Raw genomic sequence first — 12069 nt, 5'->3', positions numbered from 1 at the left:
AGCAATGTCGAAGGAAGATATCAAAGTCATAAACTACAAGGTATCAGGAGTCCCCAGTCCACATGATAATGACTAAATAGTGCTCGCGGCCAGGTGCAGTGGCTCACGCCTGTAATCTCAGCACTATGGGAGGCTGAGGCAGGTGGATTACCTGAGGTCGGGAGTTCAAGACCAGCCTGGTCAACATTGTGAAACTCCTTCTCTACTAAAAATACAAAATTAGCTAGGCGTGGTAGCGGGTGCCTGTAATCCGAGCTACTCGGGAGGCTGAGGCAGGAGAATCGCTTGAACCTGGGAGGTGGAGGTTGCAGTGAGCTGAGATTATGCCATTGCACTCCAGCCTGGGCAACAGAATGAGACTCTAGCTCCATGAATAAATACATCAATAAATAAATAGTGCTCGCTTTGGCAGCATATATACTAAAATTGGAACAATACAGAGAAGATTAGCATGGCCCCTGCATAAAAAAGGTTTTTTTGTGTTTTTTGTTTTGTTTTGTTTGAAACAGAGTCTTGCTTTGTCGCCAGGCTGGAGTGTAGTGGTGCGATCTCAGCTCACTGGAACCTCCGCCTCCTGGGTTCAAGCGATTCTCCTGCCTCAGCCTCCCAAGTAGCTGGGACTACAGGCGCCTGCCACCAAGCCCAGCTAATTTTTGTATTTTTAATAGAGATGGGTTTCATCATGTTGGCCAGGATGGTCTTGATCTCTCGACCTCATGATCTACCCACCTTGGCCTCCCAGAGTGCTAGGATTACAGGTGTCAGCCACCATGCCTGACCAATAAAAAATTTTTTAATTAAAAAAAGATAAATAGGCCGGGCGCGGTGGCTCAAGCCTGTAATCCCAGCACTTTGGGAGGCCGAGACGGGCGGATCACGAGGTCAGGAGTTCGAGACCATCCTGGCTAACACGGTGAAACCCCGTCTCTACTAAAAATACAAAAAAACTAGCCGGGTGAGGTGGCGGGCACCTGTAGTCCCAGCTACTCGGGAGGCTGAGGCAGGAGAATGGCATAAACCTGGGAGACAGAGCTTGCAGTGAGCTGAGATCCGGCCACTGTACTCCAGCCTGGGTGACAGAGCGAGACTCCGTCTCAAAAAAAAAAAAAAAAAAAAAAAAGATAAATAAATAATATGTAAAAGGCCAGGCACAGTGGCTCATCTGTTATCCCAGCACTTTCAGAGACTGAGGTAGGAGGATCACTTGAGGCCAGCCTGGGTAACATAAGATCCTATCTCTACCAAAAATAGAAAAGTTACCCGCTCGTGGTGCCACGTGCCTGTAGTCCTAGCTACTCACGAGACAAAGATGGGAGAATCGCTTGAGTCCTGAAGCTTGAGGCTGTAGCAAGCCATGATGGTGCCACTGCACTCCAGCCTGGGAAACAGAGGGAGACCGTGTCCCTAAAAAATAAATAAAAATAACTTCTCAAAAAAAGATATACATGTGACCAACAAACATGTGGGAAAAAAAGCTCAACATCGCTGATCATTAGAGAGTGCAAATGAAAGGCCGGGTGTGGTGGCTCACGCTTGTAACCCTAGCACTTTGTGAGGCTGAGGCGGGCGGATCATCTGAGGTCAGGAGTTCGAGACCAGCCTGACCAACATGGAGAAACCCCGTCTCTACTAAAAATACAAAATTAGCTGGGCATGGTGCCAGGCGCCTGTAATCCCAGCTGTTTGGGAGGCTAAGACAGGAGAATCGCTAGAACCTGGGAGGCAGAGGTTGTGGTGAGCCGAGATCATGCCATTGCACTCCAGCCTGGGCAACAAAAGCGAAACTCCATCTCAAAAAAAAAAAAAAGAAAGAGAAATACAAATGAAAACCACAATGAGATACCATCTCACGTCAGTCAGAATGCCGATTATTAAAAAGTCAAGAGATAACAGATAGGCCGGGCATGGTGGCTCACACCTGTAATCCCAGCACTTTGGGAGGCCAAGGTGGGCAGATCACTTGAGGTCAGGAGTTCGAGGCCAGCCTGGCCAACATGGTGAAACCCTGTCTCCACTAAAAATACAAAAATTAGCTGGGAATCATGGCGCACACCTGTAACCCCAGCTACTCAGGAGGCTGGGGCAGGTAAATTGCTTAAACCTGGGAGGCAGAGTTTGCAGTGAACCAAGATCACGCCACTGCACTCCAGCCTAGGTGACAGAGTGAGACTCTGTTTCAATAAAATGAAATTAAAAAAAAGAAACAACAGCTGCTGGCGAGGTTGTGAAGAAATAAGAAAGCTATTACACTGTTGGTGGGAATGTAAATTAGTTCAACCATTGTAGAAGACAGTGTGGCAATTCCTCAAAGATTTAGAACCAGAAATACCATTTGACCCAGCAATCCCATTACTGGGTATACACCCAAAGGAATATAAATCATTCTATTATAAAGATACAAACACATGTATGTCCATTGCAGCACTATTCACAATAGCAAAGACATGGAATCAACCCAAATGCCCATCAATGACAGACTGGATAAAGAAAATGTGGCGGTTGGGCATGGTGGCTCATGCCTTTAATCCCAGCACTTTGGGAGGCTGAGACAGGCAGATCACCTGAGGTCAGGAGTTCGAGACCAGCCTGGCCAACATGGTGAAACCCATCTCTACTAAAAATACAAAAATTAGCGGAGTGTGGTGGTGCATGCCTGTAGTCCCAGCTACTCCGGAGGCTGACAGGCAGGGGAATTGCTTAAACCTGGGAGGTGGAGGTTGCAGTGAGCTGAGATCGCACCACTGCATTCATTCCAGCCTGGGCAACAGAGCAAGACTCCATCTCAAAAAAAAAAAAAAAAGAAAAATGAAAGAAAGAAAATGTGGCACATATACACCATGGAATACTATGCAGCCATAAAAAGGAACAAGATCATGTCCTTTGCAGGGACATGGATGAAGCTGGAAGCCATTATCCTCAGCAAACTAATGCAGGAACAGAAAACCAAACACTGTATGTTCTCACTAGTAAGTGGGAGCTGAACAGTGAGAACACATGGACACACGGAGGGGAACAACACTCACAGGGGCCTGTTGGGGGCAGGCAGGGGAACAGAGAGCATTAGGGAGAAGAGCTAATGCATGCTGCGCTTAACACCTGGGTGATGGGTGGATAGGTGCAGCAAACCACCATGGCACACGTATACCTGTGTAACAAACCCGCACATCCTGTACATGTACTCAGGAACTTAAATAAATAAAAGTAAAACATAAGGGCCATGCCTTAGCTCCTGGTTTTGTTTGTTTGTTTGTTTTTTGAGACAGAGTCTCACTCTGTCACCAGGCTGGAGTGCAGCTGGCGCAATCTTGGCTCACTTCAACCTCCGCCTCCTGGGTTCAAGCGATTCTCCTGCCTCAGCCTCCCGAGTAGCTGGGACTACAGGTGCCTGCCACCACGCCCAGCTAATTTTTGTATTTTTGGTAGAGACGGGGTTTCACCACATTGGCCAGGATGGTCTCAACATCTTGACCTCGTGATCTGCCTGCCTCAGCCTCTAAAGTGCTGGGATTATTGGCATGAGCCACCGCACCCGGCCTCCTAGTTTTTAACATGAGCTCAGCTCAGACTGATTCTCTTAGTCTCAATTCTAGGTCCTGTGGCAAAGACACTTTGAGGAGCCCATCCTGGGATGAAAACCATGGCCAGGGAAGGGGCCACAGCAGAGAGGCAGAGCTGCTGAGACCACTTCTGCAACCACAAGGACGAGAGTGCACATCATTGGTGAGGGAGGGCTGGTGCCTGCCCCCATGTGCACACAGCAGCCCATAGCTGAGGAGTCACAGAGCTCTTACCTCAATCCTCCCTCATCAGTTCAGCCAGAACTGATCTCTCAGCCAAGTCTGTACCCTGGCTAGAATGTGATCTTCAGAATGTGATCCTGCTTTGTTCACTCCTATGACCCCAGCATCTAGAAAAATGCTTGGCACCATTGGTAGGCACTCAAATACTACACTTGGTACATCAAATAACAAATTAACTCCTCCATTCTATGTCTTCTTGGAAGGGATACAGGATGGCAGCTGGGGAGAGGAGAGCACAGAAGAAAGATGAGAACAGGATCTTAGAAAACATCCCTGGGGCATATTTGTAGGCCCTGACTTACCCAGATCCTAGGGACAGGAATTATGGCTTAGGGAGCAGTAGGCAAGCCCTGATCATGGAGCTTGGCAGACCCATTTATTCCTTCAATAAGGATTTATGGAACACTTAACAGATGCCAAGTCCTGCTGGATTCTCAGCCTCGTAAGGCCTAGCTTTCATACCCTTCTGGCCTTGCGATTTCTGGCTAGCTTTTAGCCTCTCTGTCTCTCTGTTCATTCATTGGTAGATCACAGGGTCCTTGAGAAGATTAAATGACATAATATATAAAATAATTCCTTGTACATAGTAACTGTCCTGTAAATATTTTTGCTGCAAAACATGGTTGCTGGGTCTGTTGTTTTGTGGGGGGTGGGGAGATGGGGCTTAGGGTAAAATTGTAACTGTGTAATTTACCACTGTCTGGGGTTCCTCCAGGAGATGGAATTGATCTGTATAATCATCATTTCTCTCGCAAGAATAGCCCTGCCTTCACCTGGCTGCTTATATATGAAGAAGTGCTCTTCTTTCCATAAGAGGACACAGCTTCTGGCGCAGCAGCAGGAAGCTGTAGATGCGGCATGGGTTACTCGGGGGATAATCGGGTTTGCACAGCACCACACACACCTTCCTACCCACATGGGGTGCCCGGGGTGCTGGTGTCGGCCTGGTCAGAGGGCAAGTGAAGCTAATGGCGGCCATGCAGTGAATTCACAGGGCTACCCTGTTCTACTTCTCTCTACCTCCTCCCTCCTGGCTTCTGGTCCCAGGTGTCTCAAGCACAGTTCAGCCTCTTTGAATCTCCACTCAGGGCCATCCCAGTCCCTCAGGTTCATTGTGGGTGTCCTTTCCCTGCTCCCCACTGTCCCTGGAGCTTACCCCTCCCATCCTACACTCTGATATGAGAGAGAAGGTCTCCTAGGCCTCCTTCCTCCAAGAGACCCCCTATGTCCCCCCCCACTCTCCCCCAGTTTGACCTCCTAGGCAGACGGTTTGTGTTTGAGGGTCATCCCTCTCCTCCGGATGCCTCGTCATTCACCTTCAGCATTTAGGAACACAGCAGCAATCTAAACCAAATGGAGAAAGCAGGAGAAATTTTTAAAAGAAAGAAAGAAAAAGGGGAGGTACAGTGGCTCACACCTGTAATCTCGGCACTTTGGGATGCCGAAGCGGGTGGATCGCTTGAGGTCAGGCATTTGAGACCAGCCTGGCCAATATGGCGAAACCCATCTCTCCTAAAATACAAAAATTAGCCAGGCATGGTGGCAGGTGCCTGTAATCCCAGCTACTGCAGAGGCTGAGGCAGGAGAATCGCTTGAACCCAGGAGGCGGAGGTTGCAGTGAGCCCTGGGATAGAGCCACTGCACTCCAGCCTGGGCGACAGAGCAAGACTCCATCTCAAAAAAAAAAAAAAAGGAAAGAAAAGAAAAAAAAGAACAGATAATTTCAAAAGGACATTAAGCTCCATTCAGAGACACAATCTCCAATCAACAAAACGAAAGGCGAGCATTGCCCCACAGGGACTGGCGGAAAGGCAGCCTGCCGGTGAGAGCTTTCTGGAGCCGGCTTCTCACACTGGGGAGGGCGCCCTCCCAGCAACCAGCCCCACCCGACGGGATCAGGCAGGACCCCACCCCAGGCTATGGGGCTTTGGGCTTCCCTGCTGCGGAGTTTCCTCCTGACACAGCTTTACAAAGGCTCCCTCACGGGAGTAACAGCAGGACTGTGCTTGGCTGACAGAATGTTTTGGCAGAAAACCGCTGTCTGAGTCAGCTCTGAGAAATAATTAACCCTCATGATGTTTCCTGGAGGACTGAAGAGGGTTGGGTGTGGAGGATACTGGCAGGGCCTGAAGAGCTGGGCCTCTGAGGGGGAGGGAGTGCCCGGGCCGTCGGGCCTGGGCCTCCAGCACCCTCACCTGAGGTGCCAGGACCCCTCAGCTAGCTCTCACCTGCTCTCTGGGCCTCAACATTGTTCTGGGGGAGGGCAGAGAAAAGACTCTTACTTTTCTTTTCTCTTTTTTTTTTTGAGACAGGGTCTTGCCGTCACCCAAGCTAGAGCGTAGTGGTGCAATCACGGCTCGCTGCAGCCTTGGCCTCCTGGGCTCAAGTGATCTTCCCATCTCAGCTTCCCAAGTAGCTGGGACTACAGACACACATACCACGTCCGGCTAATTTTTGTACTTTTTGTAGAGACAGGGTCTCGCCATATTGCCCAGGCTGGTCTCGAACTCTTGGTCTCAAGTGATCTGCCTGCCTCAGCCTCCAAAAGTGCTGGGATTATAGGTGTGAGCCACCATGCCTAGCCTTTTATTTTTTATTTATTTTTTTAAGACAGTGTCTCTTATGTTGCCCAGACTGGAGTGCAGTAGCATGAACACAGCTCACCAACAGCCTCATCTCCCAGGCTCAAGCTATCCTCTTGCCTCAGCCTCCCAAAGTGCTGTGATTACAGTCATGAGCTGCCACACCCAGCTAGTTTTTTTTTTCTTTTTTCTGTAGAGACAAGTTCTTGCTATGTTGCCCAGACTGGTCTGCACTCCTGGGTTCAAGTGATCCATCCACCTCAGCGTCCCAAAGTGCTGGGATTACAGGCATGAGCCACCGCACCCTGCCTGACACTTACTTTTCTAGACCCTCTTCCTGGAGGCCTGTTTCCAGTCAGGACCTTTCTGTAACATGTAACTCAGGCAGATCACTATGCGGAGTTGCTCACTGTGTGGTGCTAAGTGTGGTACCAAGAGCTCAGAGAAGACACAAGTAAAACATAAGATCCAGACCAGGCCTCAGGGAACTCACCACCTGAGCAGAGAGGGGAGACATGGAAACCCATTCAGTTACATAGCCTCTGCTGGTCATGTGTTCATACATCCAGTGTGAAAGGAGGAAAGAGATTTTCTTGAGCCTAAGCAGATTACTTTACACATTTAAACTGGGGGCTCAGAGACTTGCTAAGGTAATAATGTTGCTTGTGATTCACTTGCTAAGGTAATAATGTTGCTTGTAAGGTAATAATATTGGTTCTTCTTTTTTTTTTGAGATGGAGTTTCGCTCTTGTTGCCCAGGCTGGAGTGCAATGGTGCGATCTCGGCTCACTGCAACCTCTGCCTCCCCACTTCAAGCGATTCTGCTGTCTCAGACTCCTGAATAGCTGGGATTAAAGGCACCTGCCACCACCCCAGCTAATTTTATATTTTTAGTAGAGACGGGGGTTTCTCCATGTTGGTCAGGCTGGTCTCGAACTCCTGACCTCAGGTGATCAGCCTGCCTCAGCCTCCCATAGTGCTGGGATTACAGGGATTAGCCACCGCGCCCAGCTGGTTCTTCCTTCTAAGAAGCCTCCAGAGCTCCCTGCCTGTGCCTTTCTGAGAGTCTGTCAAATGCCCCTCTTTCATTTCCCTCCATTCCAAGGCCACGATTTCTCATCCTTATTTCACAATTGGGAAAGTCAAGACCCATGCCACAGGCTGGCCTGCCAGGCAACTGGCCTGAGGTTTACACACACTCAAAGGTGCAACTGAAGATTTGAAAATCCTCCCCAGCACATCCGTCTTTATGCACTGAATGTATTCATTGAGTTTTTAATGGTTCAGAGCACTCTTGGAAGCAGCCAAGTCCAAAGAGAATTGGAGGCTGGCACATACAGTGCTGGGGCTTACTCTGGATGGTATTGGTGGGACAGGATACTGTGGCATGCTAACTCAGCGGTCAGCAAACTCTTTCTGTAAGGGCCCAGATAGTAAATAGTCAGTATTTTAGGCTTTATGGGCCAAATACTGTCTCTGTCACATTTTCTTCTTTGTTTTTTGTTTTTGTTTTGTTTGTTTATTTGTCTGTTTTTGAGATAGTGTCTCGCTCTGTCGCCCAAGCTGGAGTGCAGTGGCTCAATCTCAGCTCACTGCAACCTCCACCTCCCATGTTCACGATATTGTCCTGCCTCAGCCTCCCTAGTAGCTGGGACTATAGGCACGCACCACCACGCGCAGCTAATTTTTTGTATTTTTAGTAGAGATGGTGTTTCACTTTGTTAGCCAGGATGGTCTCAATCTCCTGACCTCGCGATCCACCCGCCTCAGCCTCCCAAAGTGCTGGGATTACAGGCATGAGCCACCGCACCCCGCATTTTTTGTTTGTTTGTTTTTTAACTATGGTATAGCTGGGCATGGTGGCTCGTGCCTGTAGTCCCATCTACTTGGGAGGCTAAGATGGGAGGGTTGTTTGAGCACAGGAATTTTAGGCTGCAGTGAGCAGTGATCACACCACTGTACTCTAGCCTGGTCAACAAAGTGAGACCCTGATTCTAAAAAAAACAAAAACCAAAAAAAGCTGGACTAGATGCAGTGGCTCACACCTGTAATCCCAGCACTTTGGGAGGCTGAGGTGGGCAGATCACAAGGCCAAGAAATCGAGACCATCCTGGCCGACACAGTGAAACCCTGTCTCTACTAAAAATACAAAAATTAGCTGGGCGTGGGGTCACATGCCTGTAGTCCCAGCTACTTGGGAGGCTGAGGCAGGAGAATCACTTGAACCAGGAGGCGGAGGTTTCAGTGAGCCGAGATTGCACCAACTGCACTCCAGCCTGGCGACAGAGCAAGACTCTGTCTCAAAAAAAAACAAAACAGGAGACCATACCATGGCTAGATTTGGCCTGTGGGCATAGTTAGCTGACCCATCTGCTAGATGAATAGATACAAGATCCAGATTTGGTAAAATGTAAACACTTTAATCCAGGACAAAGCAGTCCTCATGCACATCAGACAGTAGTATAATGCCTCCATTATACTCCTAGCTCTGCCACAGACTGGCTATACAATCCTAGACAAGTTACTTAACCTCTCCAGCCCTCAGTTAGCTTGTCAGTGAAACTGGATTGATAACTGAAGCTCCCTTATAGAGTTATTATGAAGATTGAGTGAGATAATGCACAGAAAGCTCTTGGTATGGTGTCAGGCACACGGGAAGATCACAGTGAATGTTAGCCTCTACACGTACCAGGAATGACACCGAGGAAGACACCATCAAGGTTGAAGCTGCTGGAACTCCAAGATGAGGCAACATTCAAATGTGTTTTCTCAGCCTGGAAAGCCTCTGGAAGCATGGGGGCTGTAAGATCAGATTGCACATTGCCTGGTCCCCTTGCCCTGGGGCTCCCAGGTGGGCAGCAGAAACCCCTGAGCAAACTGGTGTTAGCTCAACTGTTTGAACCCTGACAATTCAGCCCACTGCTCCCCCTACCTCTTGCCTGGAGCTTCCATGCAGGGAGAGGCTGCCACCCACCAGATAGCGTTCCCACCAGGCGGGAGAAGTTGGGGTGGCCAGATGGTCAGGAGGGGCAGATGACAAGGGAAGCCACAAGAAAGAGAGCCTGTGGTTAGATGGCGGGGGGTTGATCAAGCCAGCCCCACAGCAGGACAGTCACCTGCTGTCCACACACATCCTCCTGAGGGAAGTTCTTCTTTGCCCCGATGGGTGTGACAGTTGGCAACATGGCTAGAAACAGACTGACAGCTATGCCCACCCTGGCTCCTTGGCAGTCATTGGAGAAATTCAGGATAGAGATGAGGATTCTGATACTCTCCCCTCAACACTGGAAATGAAAGGAAGCCTCCCAGCCCCCAAGTCCTCCCCGGTCTGTCAGCAGCATTTACGGAAGGCCCACTGTGTGCAAAGCCTGTACAATCAGGAGGGAGTTAAATGGGAAATTGAGGACCAGGCTCCACATGCCCATGGAGGGCTCGTGTGGAGTCTAAACATGAGACTGGTTCCTGAACACTTGCCAGGTGAACAGGATGGAGCCTGAATGTCCTCAGTCAGCTCCACCACTGGCAGCAACTCCTTACAGGGTCACTAGGCCCTGACTGAAAGGGCACCAGCTGGCTGGGTAGTGGGTGGGTATACATTTGGTTTTAGAGAAAAACAACCACAGATCCGATTTCAAGGCTTTGAGTCTCACCAACCCCTCCTTCCAGTCTTTTCTCAATAGCGGCATTAACTGGGACCCCTAAGAAGGGAGGTGGGAAGCAGACACCCAGCAGGGCTCTGCAGGAATCTCCCTGAGCCCCACACCCAGCTCCTGCTGTCTGTGCAAGGGGCAATCATGACTTTCCTCTGTGGCAGGGAGGCAGTGGAATCTGTAGGAGGTTCCAGACCCAGCGACGACCAAGCCTGGGTGGTTCTGACACCAAGAACAAAACGCCTGCAAGATCCACACTGGGAACTCAACCAAGAAGAAAGAAAAGAACAAACAAGATCAATTTCTTCCCCACAGGAGCCAGAATTTTCCTAAGCCAAAGCTACGAATGTTCAGAGACATCTTTATCTCTTGCAGGGATTCTACCTCCTCTCCTGTCTCAACTCCTCCTGAAAAAAGGGATGAAGTCCCACTCCCATCAAAACACCTCTGAAGTGTCAGCTTCAAATTATTTATGAATTACTTCTCCCAGGCTGGGTTAGCTTCAAAACTGGGAATGGGTTAGGGCATCAGCACGGGAAGAACCTTTAAGAATGTCAGGCTTTTAGAGCCTCAAAGCCACAAATCTCTCAAATGGTGCCCTCTCCAACCCTGGGCACTGGGTCCGATGAGCAGGGGATGGAGGCATATTTGGACAGGGGCTTGCATCTGAGACCAGCCCCTGATACCAAACCAAATGTGTCCCTTGTATTTTCAACTGCAAGCTCCCACCACCCTGAGTGAGTTGTTCCCCAAGCAGTGGTGCCATTCAGTTGGCCTTTGCAGTCATGCTGACCCAGGGGCACTTGGTCTTCATCAGATTCTCAGTCTAAGCATCAATCCGCTGACAGAAGGACCTACCCCAGGCACTTCCAGCTCAGCAGAAAGCACCCTGAGCTAATAAAGGAAGATATAATTTAGAGGTCATGCCCCAAAGCCAGCTATTTCTGACTGCAGATCCAGCTCCAACTAAAGCGAAGCTGAAAATTAACATTATTTTTGCATTTTAAACAACTTACTAGTCTTTCAAAGGGTACCGATTGGTGAATAGCAATTTACAATGAAGTAATCAGTTGCAAGTTACCAATAATTGCTATCACTTCAAGTGTGGGTTTTTTCCCTCCTCATTTTCTTCCCCTTGTTCTGTCTCTGTTATTTTGTTGTTGTTGTTTTGTTTTTTGTTTTTTTGAGACAGAGTCTCGCTTTGTCACCCAGGCTGGAGTGCAGTGGCATGATCTAGGCTCACTGCAAGCTCCACCTCCCAGGTTCATGTCATTCTCCTGCCTCAGCCTCCTGAGTAGCTGGGACTACAGGCGCCCACCACCACGCCCGGCTAATTTTTTATATTTTTAGTAGAGATCGGGTTTCACCGTGGTCTTGATCTCCTGACCTTGTGATCCACCCGCCTCGGCCTCCCAAAGTGCTGGGATTATAGGCATGAGCCACTGCGCCCAGCCCTGTCTCTGTTTTTAAACCAACAAATATTTATTGACCTTCTTTTAGACAAGGTGTGAGCTAGGAACCATGAGAGATAAAAAGATGCGCCTGCCAAGTATTTGCATGTGATGTATTCATAGTCTGGCTAGGGTAGTAACATGGTACACATGGGGAAATAACCCAAACGTCAAAAGACTGATAGGTGATGAATGTTGACTCTGTAAAAGTGAAAGTTACATAGAATGTTCAGGGAGCTTGATTTTAAGTTGTCTGTGGGTTGTAAACTACTTCAATTTCCAGTAAGGTGTTTTCCTCTACCAGTGCTTCCCAAACAAAAAAGTCTATAAAATGATTTTTTTTTTTTTTTTTTTTTAGACAGAGTTTCACTCTTTTAGCCCAGGCTGGAGTGCAATGGCATGATCTCAGCTCGCTGCAACCTCTGCCTCCTAGATTCAAGTGATTCTCCTGCCTCAGCCTCCCGAAGTAGCTGGGATTACAGGCGCCTGCCACCATACCCAGCTAATTTTTTTGTATTTTTAGTGGAGCCGGGGTTTCACCATATTGGCCAGGCTGGTCTTGAACTCCCGACCTTGTGATCTGCCT

General features: G+C 48.9%; 1 long non-coding RNA gene and 1 other non-coding gene across 2 annotated transcripts in view; both read left to right on the top strand.

The window, feature by feature from the left end:
- LOC112613922 overlaps positions 1 to 11114 on the top strand; it is a 52530-nt gene extending 41416 nt beyond the window's left edge. The window contains exon 3 of the long non-coding RNA XR_003117015.1: positions 10197 to 11114. This is a non-coding gene — a long non-coding RNA (uncharacterized LOC112613922). The remainder of the gene's footprint in view (positions 1 to 10196) is intronic.
- LOC112615527 lies at positions 397 to 499 on the top strand. Its single transcript, XR_003117398.1, has one exon. It is a non-coding gene; the product is annotated as a U6 spliceosomal RNA (small nuclear RNA).
- Positions 11115 to 12069: the final 955 nt, after the last annotated feature.

This window comes from Theropithecus gelada, chromosome 1 (genome assembly GCF_003255815.1).
Source record: "Theropithecus gelada isolate Dixy chromosome 1, Tgel_1.0, whole genome shotgun sequence".
NCBI classification, from domain to species: Eukaryota; Metazoa; Chordata; class Mammalia; order Primates; family Cercopithecidae; genus Theropithecus; species Theropithecus gelada.
This window is presented reverse-complemented; position numbering and strand designations above follow the sequence as displayed.